The 12,939-nt window shown below is 33.8% G+C and overlaps 2 long non-coding RNA genes across 2 annotated transcripts; one reads left to right on the top strand and one right to left on the bottom strand.

Annotated features, from left to right (window-relative positions):
- The first annotated feature begins 528 nt into the window (after positions 1–528).
- LOC144428377 (uncharacterized) lies at positions 529–2,392 on the top strand. The gene is made up of 4 exons (XR_013478322.1): positions 529–677; positions 1,230–1,347; positions 1,801–1,944; positions 2,210–2,392. It is a non-coding gene; the product is annotated as an uncharacterized LOC144428377 (long non-coding RNA).
- A 2,777-nt stretch (positions 2,393–5,169) lies between these two features.
- LOC120338332 (uncharacterized) lies at positions 5,170–6,297 on the bottom strand. Its single transcript, XR_005569079.2, has 3 exons — positions 6,156–6,297; positions 5,833–5,919; positions 5,170–5,400 (listed from the first exon to the last, which is right to left on the bottom strand). It is a non-coding gene; the product is annotated as an uncharacterized LOC120338332 (long non-coding RNA).
- Positions 6,298–12,939: the final 6,642 nt, after the last annotated feature.

Genomic DNA, 12,939 nt, shown 5'->3' with positions numbered 1-12,939 from the left:
GAAGCGAATTTTGATATCCATATTTCTGTAACGCTTCTGCAAAAATGAGACCAATATAAAATGTAGAAAAATGAGAAATTCAAACGAACTATTGCTAGGGTGAGAAAAAAAATGAAATCTTATTCAGTGCAGAATCAATGTTGCTGCGGACTTTACAATCACTGATAGACTGGAACTAAAAAACAGTTCATATGTATTTATGCAATGCAGCAATCGAGTATTTGTAAAAATAAAACTAAGACACAAATATTTAAGACACAAATATTTTGAAGTCGTGATATGAATGCGGCATACGAAACCAGTGCGTCAACCGAGTAAGCTGTTGCGTAACGTGACGCAACCTAAATTTAGCATATGTTATTAACTTGGCTATTAAGTTTAAACTATCACTATTGTTTATTTATAAAGTTGCCAGCTTTGTAGTAGTCTACGTAATAGATTTATATATAAATGATTGCAATGAGCAAGACATTAACTATTGTTTAATTATGGTTTCACAAGTAAGTTAATTATATCTAAACGCAACAAGGAACTTAAAAACTTGAAATAAGACATAGCGCAACATAAATTACCCTGCACTACAGCGAGCATATAAAAGGTGTCGTAGGTACAGAGACGTCAAAATAACAATGAACCTTCATTGTTAGAGGGACCTAAGGAATTCACCTTTGATATAGGTAAGTAGCGGCAACTTCGGATCTCGGCGCATCAATTCCGTTACGCAAGTAAATTTTTGAACTACTTTAAAAAAAGTCTGTTGTTGGATTCCTCTTGTCGTATTAAATTTTGAGAATGCTTATTTCTGATGAAAATGAAGATTCATTCAGGTGATGTTTCAGTTTAGTTTCTTTGAAAGTTATATTATTTTTAAAAAAGTTGTCATATTTCATCTGGGATGTAAAAATGGTTCTTGAGCCAAAAATTTGATTGACGATTCATAACCAACTTTTAGTATAATCTATTTCATTATTGAGCAAAATATTTTTTTTTATCATTTTCCAAGCCCTTTTTTGACTAGGCTACTATTATTTATACACATGTTATGGAAGCTTGGATAATATACTCAACTAGTTATCCCATAAAACCTTCATATTTTGATCCACGAATTTATTTTGATAAAATATGTTGACTAAAGGATCGATTCTGCGACATATTTATGAATGGACTTTTTACGTTTCTCAAAGCTCTAAACTGAATGTCATGTTATAATGTAAAAAATATTATTACAGATTTTATTTTTTTGTTTGTGACTATAATTTGATCGTTTTTGTTCAACGATGAATAACATTAAAGAATTGATGATTATCGCATTTGCACTCATGCTCTTCATTAACTTAATGGAAGCAGGTAAATAGATGTGCTTATTGCGTTAAATTCGTTTTTATTGTCTGATCACATTGTGATTATTTGGTAAATTTTAAGTAATTCGCAATTTTTAGTTACTCCAGTTTGTTTACTGAAGATATAAGCAGAACGAACTATTCTAAAACTTTCTGGTAGATTTACATATTTAAGTAATGGTAGAAATGTCAAGCTTCCATATAGAATAGGTAACACATAACACAGACAATTAACGATATCGGCTAGGTTCTGTCTGAAATTTCATCATAAGTCGTGGAGGCTTATTTCAGAACATTTTATATAGAACCCCAATTACTTTTTTCTTTTTATTGTACGTGCTTGTCAGATTTTCCCACAAAATTTTTTATTTCATGTTTACTAACAATAAACTATTCATGATTCGTTCTTGCGCTTCACGATTTTACAATTTTAATACTATTTAATTATTTTATATGTCAGCATCGGTGCAAAAGAAGCTGAAAAGGGGGTCATTTAGAAAAAGAAATAAACAAATCAAAATTATCCTGAATTGTACACCTTATTGTGAATGGAATCACTATCGTGAAAGATATTTGGGGAAATGCTTTTTCAAGGATGATCCAAGTGAGATTAATTCAACAGATGGCGTTATTCAGATGACAAAATAATAATAATGAAAATCTTTTCTGTTCCTGAATTTTGTTTTACATGAGGATATTTTAGTTGAAATACTCGAATAACATTCAATTGGCTATTGTGGGTTAATTTGATATGATTATTCATAGGCGTCATTCTAATTTTGGATCAGTTTATTGATTCAGATTTTAGAAGCACGAGCTCTAGTTTTATTTAAAAATAGAATTTTAAACGTGCAATTTTTTGTTTTCAGATTTATGTCGACTTTGTCGAAAACTCCGCTGCAAATCGGGGACAATTATGGGTTAAGATTCACTTAACTACGGAGACGACTTCAATCATGAATAGTTCACTTTATTTGAAGAATTTACTGTCATTCGAAGTTGAATTATCACATAAATCAGCTTTAAGTTCAATTAAGTAACATAACATCATAGCGTCGAAGATTATTTTTGTTAATAAACTATGAATAACGACAAAGCAGAGTTGTGCTTGAATATGGACACGAAAGTGAAAATGACACACAACAATCATTAATAGCAAAGCATCCGCATGTCAATAAGTAAAATTTTATTAGCAGTTTTATAATATCAAAACCATCCAGAGTGCCATTTCGTGTTCGTAATGAATTCTTGTAGAGTAGACAACATCATACAAAAATTTAAAGCTCGAATATGCTTGAAGTTAAAATGAGATACCCAATATTTCTTGCATACTTCATTTCAGCGAATTTACCTCAGAATTGATTTGTTTCGGACGTTCATAGAATATGGAAATACTGTAGGTACAGCTGGTAGCAATTTTCATTACAGTAAGGCTAATATAATTATAGCGAAATCTTGTCTGCAAAAGAATATACCACTGGCATATACCATACAAAATGCGTTGGAATTATAACAGCTTGAAGCATTGAAAGAATCAGCCGCGTCTTTGCACTGAATCATGAAACTTGGCTGCCTACCTCAAGAGATATCATAAATCAACACAGTTCTCTAGAGCAGCGTTTCCCAAACTGTGTTCCGCGGAACATTATTGTTCCGCGAGCGTCTTCCGAGCGTTCCGTGGAAAGGGAATCAAAAATACGTCTAAAATTGTTCACAGTGGCGATCTAGGGATCGTGAAGTTGTTGCCCAACTGACCCATTCAATTTCGCGTCACCGTCGGCCTAAAGCGGACTAACTAAGGTAGGTAGGTAAGGTAATTTCGTTAACCGCCGGCCGAACTTATAGACTGTTAAGTTTATTATCTAGTTTACAGCAATCCTTTTGGTTTTGCTATAAGCAAACAAGTAGGTCTAAAAAAAATGCAAAATGTCAAATTTTCTTTATTCATCTCTGCCTGATTTTACTTTGAAATGCTAAAAAAATCAATATTCGCTCAACTCGATTCAGCAGATAAATTAACTGCAGGTCTGCAGCTCGCGAAATTACAGCAAGTGCTTCTATCTCCATTAGACGTAACATTAGAGGCAAACACTACGCAATGGAAAGTAAAAGACATAGAAAGGGAAAATTAATTTATTGATTCGTATACACAGCATTTAAATTGAGAGACAATAGATGCAATATATAAAATATTCAATCATATTTTAGGTATGTTTATCACAATTCTGTTAGTTTTCGCGGCGCATTTGGCAACTCGCCACGGCGAACCTATTGGGAACCGCTATTCATTTGGTTTTCTGCTGAAGGGAACTTACAGATGTCTGGACATTTGAATAGCAAAAATGATGGGGAACTGGAATGGGGGGAACAGCATCTCCGAAGGAGGTTTTAGTTAGATTGTTACTCTCAGTAACGTGTACGGAATCGGTAAACATCTACAAACATGGCATAACTCGTCCGTATTGGAACTGAAATACGGAACTTTACGTGGTGGTGTTGGGAACCTTCTACAGTGGTTCAAGCAAAACGAGACGACCTCCAACACATTAAATCGCACGTTTGACGTCATTTGAAGGTCATTTGGAACATATTCTGAAAATAACACAACTTTTGTGCAAAACATCACGGATCTTGAAACTATGGGTACAATCATACAGAGACAGAAGATTAAGTAAAAACAAAATTTAACGATTTACTCCATTTTCATAGAGATAAAGAAAATAGTAATGGGTTCTGATTTTTGGGTTACCCTGTACTTATAAAAAATCTAGTTTCAAAATATTGTTATGTTTGTTTTACCTATTGTTGTAATTTTTGTCACTCACTTTTGCGAAGAGTGGTTTCTATTATCATTATTAAATACTATTATATTAAATTGCCTAATATGACAGATTAATGTATTCCATTCATTGTTTTAACTATCTCGTAATAATCACAAAATACTCGGCTAATTCGGATTCAAGTCCGATGAATCAGGTGCCCAATCGACGTCATTGCTAAATGCTGATCAGCGTTTCCTGAAATAGCTCTCTTGGCCAGTACATGGTGTAATTTTATGCGTAAGGGTCACCTCGTTATGCTGAGACCTCTGGTAACCTCTATCAATCCACCGTTTGAGCTATTTCATTTTGCCTTTCAAGTAACATGGACTGATTAGGCCATGATTGAAATTAATTACCCATACCGTGCACTTTAGTGTAACGGCTTCTGTAAGACTTTCTTCGGAGGTGATGTGCCCCGTTAAACAATATTGTTGCTATTGAAATGTCCTGACAGCAGAAAATACTCTACAGCAGAAAACCATGTAGGTGAATAACAAGTTTGCGCAACAAATGATTAATAAGATAATTTGGAACATATTCGAACAGCAACAGGGGGAATATGACTTTTGTACAAGGGTCTTAGATTCCTGAAACTTTCGGATATGCTCATACACAAACAGAAGTTCGAGCGCAAGCAAATTTAGATACTTTTATTTTCATTTCCGTGAAAGTGATTAGGAATTTATTGGGTTTCATATTTGGGTCCCTGTACTTGATATTGACTTAAAACTCGTACTTGGACATGCATGGCTTCATCGTTGAGACAAACATATCACTACTGGCAGGATCAAAGAACAATAATGTAGATTTCTTCGTGAGAAATTCTGTTTCTTGAACGGGGTAGGGACAAGTTTTATGTTCTACTCATTTTTGAACATTATTTCATTCAATCAATCGAAGTCATTTATTATCAACTCCGAAATTCACATGTGATTTAGCAGCGGCTGTTTATTGGTGTATATGTACGGTAAGAATCTAATAACAGTTTTCGCCCATTTCTCTACCATTGAATATACAAGTCAATTGTTGCCATGAATTTATTCAGCATGTATTTATATATTATTCTGGTATTAGCTACTAATTAAAATGAATTGAATATGAAGGTCTTAATATGCATTGCACAAAGCCAATTCCTCTGGTGAGCAGAAATTATTTACAATCTGTGTTTTAGGTGAATTAGGGTTTTCAAAATGGTAGATGTCGTCGTGATGATTTGACATGGCAAGATGATCTTTTGTCTTGAAAAACAAAAAAGGAAAAGTTATAAATAAATCAAAAAGAAATATTAAATTCAAACTGCTGCTTTGCGACTTGCTATTTATTGAAGCATCACAAACCTGAAAAGTGAGTGTTTTTTCGTAAACAGTTCAATTAAAAATAACAATGACATTAATTTGATTCAAACAGACGAAATATTGATTAGGATTTTTTTTTCAAAGAGACTCATTCTAATGACTGTCATCGGGTTTTATAGGTTGCAAATTGTGAACTCAGTTCCCAGCTAAAGCCTCACTGAGGCAATGAGGAAAAACTCAGCTTTTATTTAGCTCTTTTTGTCGTTAATAATGAGTAGTGTCTATTCCACCTAAAGGGTTTCGGGATTTGTTAAAATTCTGCATTGCAAATTAGCGGAGGAAATTGATACGTGGGAAATATTAACCTCATCTTACCCTTTATTTTTTACGCAGCATACATGACGCACCAACCTCCATAACACGCGTCGTATCCTCGGGGGCAATCGTAGATTGTTGTACATTCTGATGATAAAATGAATATATTAGCTTTAAAAAATTTGAACTTGAATGTATGATTGTGGTTTACTTATGTTTTCAACAGAAAATTATGTTAAAACAGAGACGCAACAACAAATAATCTTGTTCTGCAAGTAACTGAAGCAGATTTTGGCTAGTTTTCAATAAAATCACAATTAAACTAACCATTCAAATCATTTCGCCTGTTTAGACTTGAAAAAATAATAAATGAGTATACTTACTATACGCATCGGCTTCAGTCATCAAGCTTGCGATGATTAATATCATCATGTACATCATGATCAAAAACTCTTGATAGGAAATCATTTTGCACGATTCTAGTTTGCAGAAAGCAAATTTTAGCTAAAATTAAATTTTCTCTAAATTTAAAAAATTGTATTAGATAACGTACGTGGGTGTGACTTGATTGAAAACAATACACATTACAATCTAAAATTATTCGTTGAGTTCGATATTAAATTTAATATTCGATTTCAAATGAATTGATGTTTATAAAAACCCGAGCCTATATTTATACCGTTTGCTGAGTTGTTTTTAAAGCAATTGTAATAAATAGTTATTAAACACCAAAACTGCCTACTGAATCGAAAGAAATATATGCAATATCGAAACTCAATTACCGAATTGAAATTTGACTATAATAATCGAAAGTCATCAGTGCTACATCAGTGCTATTTCACGCAGGCTTGTCCATAGGACATATTTGTCTGTCCCATTCCTTTTCCCTAGCAATTATGCCCGTCCCATTGGAATGAAATTCAATAAAAATTGTTAAATTTAGGTTTAGGGTCTACTAAATAGGACTACATGTTTGAAGAGACATGCAAAACAATAAAATATACAGACTTTGTTACTTTTATATGTCCCTAACTATTATACATGTGTCCATCAGCCCCTTCACGGAGTATATTGACAATGCTGAATATATTTTAATCTTCATAACCAAAAAGAGAGTTATGCTCAAATATATGGCCACGAAGTTCATAACAAAATGTATTACCATCATTTCCCCGAGAATCATGGTTTTCGTGTCCCACGTGTCCCATGCGAAATACAAATGTGTGCTGTCTCATCCAATCCCATGGACAAGCCTGGTTATTTGGGAAATGGGTGTAAATCAAATCGGAATTTTCGTTTTAAATACAGCTATAAGTTTGCATAATAAAGATGTTTCTGCTGAAACTCATTTGAATTATTGTCCATGTGGGACGGAAATGACGTCTGGGATAATTTCTAATATGTGATTGAACATATTGGAGGAACATAGATGGAACATGTTGGAGCCTATTAAACGGCGTATAAAAAGTGGATCACGATTGATTATGAGCTTACATATGCCCCACATGATAAATTTATTAAAATGATTATTTTACTTCCTACATTTTCATATTACCTTTATGCTTGTGATGATGAGAATGTAAACTTTTTTGTAGGGGGAGGGGATTGACAATAATTGTTCAACGGAATAGTGACTCATTTCAAAGACTGTTAGCCCCAATATTTAAGCTTCACAAAACATTCTCCTGAAAGCGATCATATCACATAGCATCTGGTTGATTCAAATATCTTTGATTACTTTGTACAGTAGCTTGTCCGATCGTTTCAAACCAAGTTTTTTCAGCTTCGAGCAACGATGCATGCGTTTGTATAGATTTGTATTATGTATTTAATGTGCATAGCATTATGAATGCATTTTATTCCCACTTCATCACTATATGATTACGTAATGCAGGCTTTGTTTTTTATCTTATGCTGAGTAGAGCATGTACCAGGTTGTTCAGTGCACAAAACCGAGTATACACACCTAAAGGATTGCATGTGTCACCCAGGTGCACGATTAAATTCCAATTGGATTTCTCGATTTGTTTCAATTGTTTAGTTATCACAAATGGATAAAACATGAAACAGTGCTACCCAAAGTTGCAATTTGTTTTTGAAATTACTTTCCGACAGTCAAGTCGTTTTCCATTGAGGTAATCGTTGATTTATTAATATAATTTATTTACGATACTAAAAGTAATTGAGTACCAATAGGCTACATTTAACTGTAATTTGTCAGCTAAAAAATCAAAATGTAGTAAAAGCAATTTTTGGCAATATCGCTTTTCCGTTGCCAACAAAATTTCAGAGAATAAGCACATCTACTAAATGCGTGAATTTTTCAAGCAAATACAAAGTGGTTCTGTCACTATATGATGTAATAACGGATTTTAAAGTAGGCATTTCATATTTAATATTCCACGCTTTACTGTTTATTATTGCTTTAATATGACTTATATGATAGATATACCTTTGTAAAGATCTTCACACTCAGCAGCATATAAAAGTGGATATATTATATGAATGCGTCAATGGGGATCATATTCATCCAAATTAAATTTATTGTATGTGTCTCCGAATGTTTCAATAAAAATGACGCATTCGATATTATTACATTTATAAGATTACCCAAAAGTACATTCCATATCATTAGACTTTCACACATCACATCTTACCATGATTGCATTATTCTTAGATTTAAACTTGAAAACATTAAAACTTGTGCTTGCATACGCAAAATCTATTTTGATATCTTTCTATCCTAATTAGGGGTGAAATGAATGTAAACTAAGGGGCTTCAGTATCAAATTAAAACTGTTACCTAAATCTTGCAACATTTGATACAATATACAAAAGGATACTATTATTCTTTTTTCATGGAATTTAATAGCCCTAAATAAATATTAAATCGAAATTGACAAAATTTTCTAGTAAGGAAATTTGCCGGGGGATGGACCTTCAGTTGGAAACTTTGGGTGATCTTTTTTTAACATATCATATTTTGTATTCATCTTGTTCGCTTTATGTTTATAAAATATTTTCACAAACGAACTGTGAATAGAAGAACAAGGATGTAATCGTTCACCAGTTTTTAAAGTAAATTCGCCGTTATAGTAATAAAAGAAGAAAATAATCTTGTGACAACTTGCAACGTATCTTGCATAAAACAATAATCAATATACTATTCATGTAATGTTCAAGCCATTAAACAATAAATAATAATAGATTCTGCGTATAATCAAACGTTGTGTGAAAATAGTTCCTAAATATGTTGATTGTGTAAATGATTCTTGCTGAAAATCGAGATTAGTCGATATAAATTATAAACGATGTTTCTCGAATTTGAGAAAGAAACCAAAGTTCTTATTATTCGTAAGTATTTTCTGGTGAAGTCTGAAATATAAATGATCTGGTAAGTGGGAGTTGGTGGCATGATGAGGAATGCTTCAAATCTTTGTTTGCTACAATATTTACATGTTTGACAAGCGTCCTAAATACACAACGTCTGAGAGATTTGCCTCGAGTCACTCAAACCAACGCCTGGGATGTGTGAAATCCAGTGAAAAAGTGTGAAATTTAAATCTGATCCAATAATTACTCGAAACTGTTTTACTTGTCAGGGTAAACTAAAAACACATTTTATCCATTTCCACGAACCTCCAACAGTTGAAGGACAGTTTGTGTAAGTTAAGTTGCACTTCATTAATTTGTTTCATCGTTATCGTAGATTTATGTTATATTTAAAAAACCTACTATTAATATACACAGTGTATCCTGGGCATCCTGAAAAGATGCCAAGCATCAATTCTTTGCAAATCGCTTTTTCACTAGTGGATTCAAACGAATAAATTGCAAATGATTGACAAACATAGGCCAAGTGATTTCACCGTGTCTGTAAAACGATTCACTGTGTGCGTTGACGAAAGTACGATTCGACAATTATTCATAGGAAATGGAAATCTATAAATGTATACGATAGGCAATGTTTAATGTTTTGTCAGATTGAAAAAATGCTAAATCAATATTGGCTCAATACTGAAAGCACATCTAGGTGAATCCGAGTGCATGGATATTCAGTTCATGCAAAAGAAAACCCTTTATTAAAAAAGATGTGTGATACGCTGATAAAACGCATAAAGCTCATTTTAATAATTATATTTTCAGTGTCCTTTATTCACATAACTGGAAATAATACTGGAAAGGTACAAAACTACACTACGGGTCCCGATAGTAATTAAAGCCATTAATAAATGGGTTTTGTGTAGAAACTGATAATACGTACTGAGATCGTTTTCTTCGTTAATAAGGCATAGTCGTTTATATACTTTTTATATCACTTATACTGTGAATTGCAGTAAACCACAATGTAAGCACCAATTTTTGACGATATTTTTCACGGCCCAAGATTCTCGATATTTTGCAACCCCGAAGGCCAGTGAAGTCTTTCTGTTTGACGCTTCTAAAAACGTAACAAAATACTAAAATTATATTTATCATAATATGTATTGAAAAATTGATGTATATTTACTTCTCGTATTGTCGTCCGGCTGTCACAATTAAAATTCAATTAAATTCAGTTCAATCAAAAATTATTCATTTCATTAGCTCAATTTAAAGAAGTAATTCTTGGATTTCCCTATGGATAAGCAGATGCTCGTACTGAAAAGCATCTAATTTCTACTATCACAATAACGCATAGACATCATTAAAATATACTATCAAATAAACGCGCTTTCTATTGTATACTGACATTCTAAGGATTCAAATTGTCTCTAACGTTTATATTATATACATATACTGGTCACACGTTCTTACTGATTCTCTTTTTCGTAATTTTCAGCACAACAGAATGCTTTCAGCTTTTGTTTAGCTTCTGGATCTTTGTTTGTTACGAGATCTTCGACGAGGTTTTGCTTGATCTCGTGAGCAATATTTGTCACTTCCATGATCACGTGATGCATACCAGCTGAACAAACAAATCAGTTAAAATTAGCCATCAGGTGTATGTAAATGGAAAAAGTGTGCATACAAAAAAGTATATATATATATATGTGTGTGAACCTATGATAGTATTTTTAGAATCTTTCCGGTTCGACCATGGCCATCCAAATTACTACATATAATATATATAACAATAAAACAGACCTTCTAAGCAGTGTTTCAGAAAAGATCCGTTCAAATCAATTCGTGTTTTACTATATCCTCTGTAAAACTGCGAAACTGCTGTTATTCCGCCTATCAGACGAACGTTGTAATCACGAAGATCTGAGCAGGTGCGAATCAAAGAAATTGCTTCAAAAAAAGTCTCTCCAAATTCATTGGCTCCAGGTTGGCTGTTGATAGGTGTACGAGTCACTACGGGATCCAAAATCACTTCATTAGGATGAAATCCGACGGTTTCCACGAGCAGTTTAAACATTTCGATGCAAAGATTTTCCTTTTTCTCTGGAGTTCTGGCCTTTGTAAAAATATTTAATGAATTGGTAGATATCCCCTCTTTAAATAAGAACTTGATAAGAACATTTTGATATGAACAATTTGTTTCATTTTTGCTGAATTAGGTCAACGCTAAATAATCGCACGGATAGAATCATTGTTCGTCATCTAAATACTTTTGTTTTCGAATACCCACTAAATCAGTTAGAAGAGATTACAGCAATTCACTAAAAACCTTTTCTTTCTTGACGTTTCATTATCACTTGCGGGAGCTTTACACGGGTTTTTCTTTAGGAAATTAAATTAATTCAATCATACTAATTTGCCGGCACTTACCGGCGCCTCTTTATAGTCCTGTGCAAAGGCTATTATTGCCCCAGGACCAAGTTTTTTGATCAGCCTTGCATCTTGTATAAATTGCTCTTTGCCATTGTAAAATGAAAGATAATTAGCAATTGCTCTTCCACGTGTATACTTTAGACCAGGGGTCACCAACTTTTTCGAAGCCGAGAGCTACTTTTTGGGTACAGATTAAGCTGCGGGCTACCAGTTCAATGTACACTTCTAAAAATCTCAGTTGCTCGATTAAGCTTCAATTATTGATATAATTACTGGTAATTAGTGAAGTATATACACTAATAAACTTTAGGATTCTTCAGGGAATCAAACGCATATCACAACGTTGCAAATAAATTTCTATCAATAACACTTGTATTTCAAAACTGAGTGTTTTTAAATTGATTTTCAACAATCTGCACAAGTCTAAGATAAAATGGACTCAACAGTTGTACTATCAAATGTTGCAGTGTATTATACTCCGACGTCTAACTTGACACTGTAACTCTGAGCGAGTCTTGCAGTTTTTCATCAGTGAGGCGTGTTCCTGGTGGAGTTAATCGTTAGGTTCGCAGGTTAGAATCCCATGCGGGGATAGTTATGTACGAAAGGATTGCTGGACTCCTCGCCGCGGTAGGGTGGTTCACGTAACGTTACCGCTGGTCGTTGAGGCTTCCTTCGCCATCAAGTTCATGCTTCCGGAAAAAATAAATAAATAATCCCATACCCGACATCGAATGGTGACCGGCGAGAATCCGTGGTTTGTCATATGATTAAGCCGTCCTATCGGCTATCTTCTCCCCCGGGATAAATATGTAAATCTCCTTCTATCCTGAGTTTATGTCAAAAATGTTGATTCGAAAGGATAGGTTGAAACAAACGATGGTCTCGTAAAATAGGATTGCTGTATAATTTGAATCGCGAGCTTTCTCTGTCCGTACTGTGCTGACCAGTGGGTAGTAAGCGCGGAAGATTACGTGACAAGATGTGAAATATCTCTCCGCTTTGCCGTTGCTAAAATCGTCCCACTAATAAGACACACGCAGGCTGTTTTCATGGTGGTAAAAATATATTCACTTCCCATTCATCGTGGAAGTGAAGTCTTTGGAATCAATAATTGTATACTGCTCCGCTAACCAACGGACAAGAAAAAACGCGTGTTCGTGGAAAGTGATCTCAGTGTGATGTCATAATTGGAAGAGTGTTAATTGACCAGTCACATTACTGAGGTCAAATAAAAATAAGGTTGATGGTTATAATAATTATTATAGTGTCATTTCTAGTTCCCATATAAGTGTGATTCATACTAAAATAGCAGGACAAAATTTAATTGATGTAGCTTACTTATAAGAGCCGTTATTAAGCTCAGTTTGGAACAGACCTGCGGGCGACTCATATGGTCTTCGCGGGCGA

Source organism: Styela clava, chromosome 10 (genome assembly GCF_964204865.1).
Source record: "Styela clava chromosome 10, kaStyClav1.hap1.2, whole genome shotgun sequence".
Classification (NCBI taxonomy): domain Eukaryota; kingdom Metazoa; phylum Chordata; class Ascidiacea; order Stolidobranchia; family Styelidae; genus Styela; species Styela clava.
The sequence above is the reverse complement of the archived record's forward strand: the minus strand, read 5'-3'. Positions and strand labels throughout refer to the sequence as shown.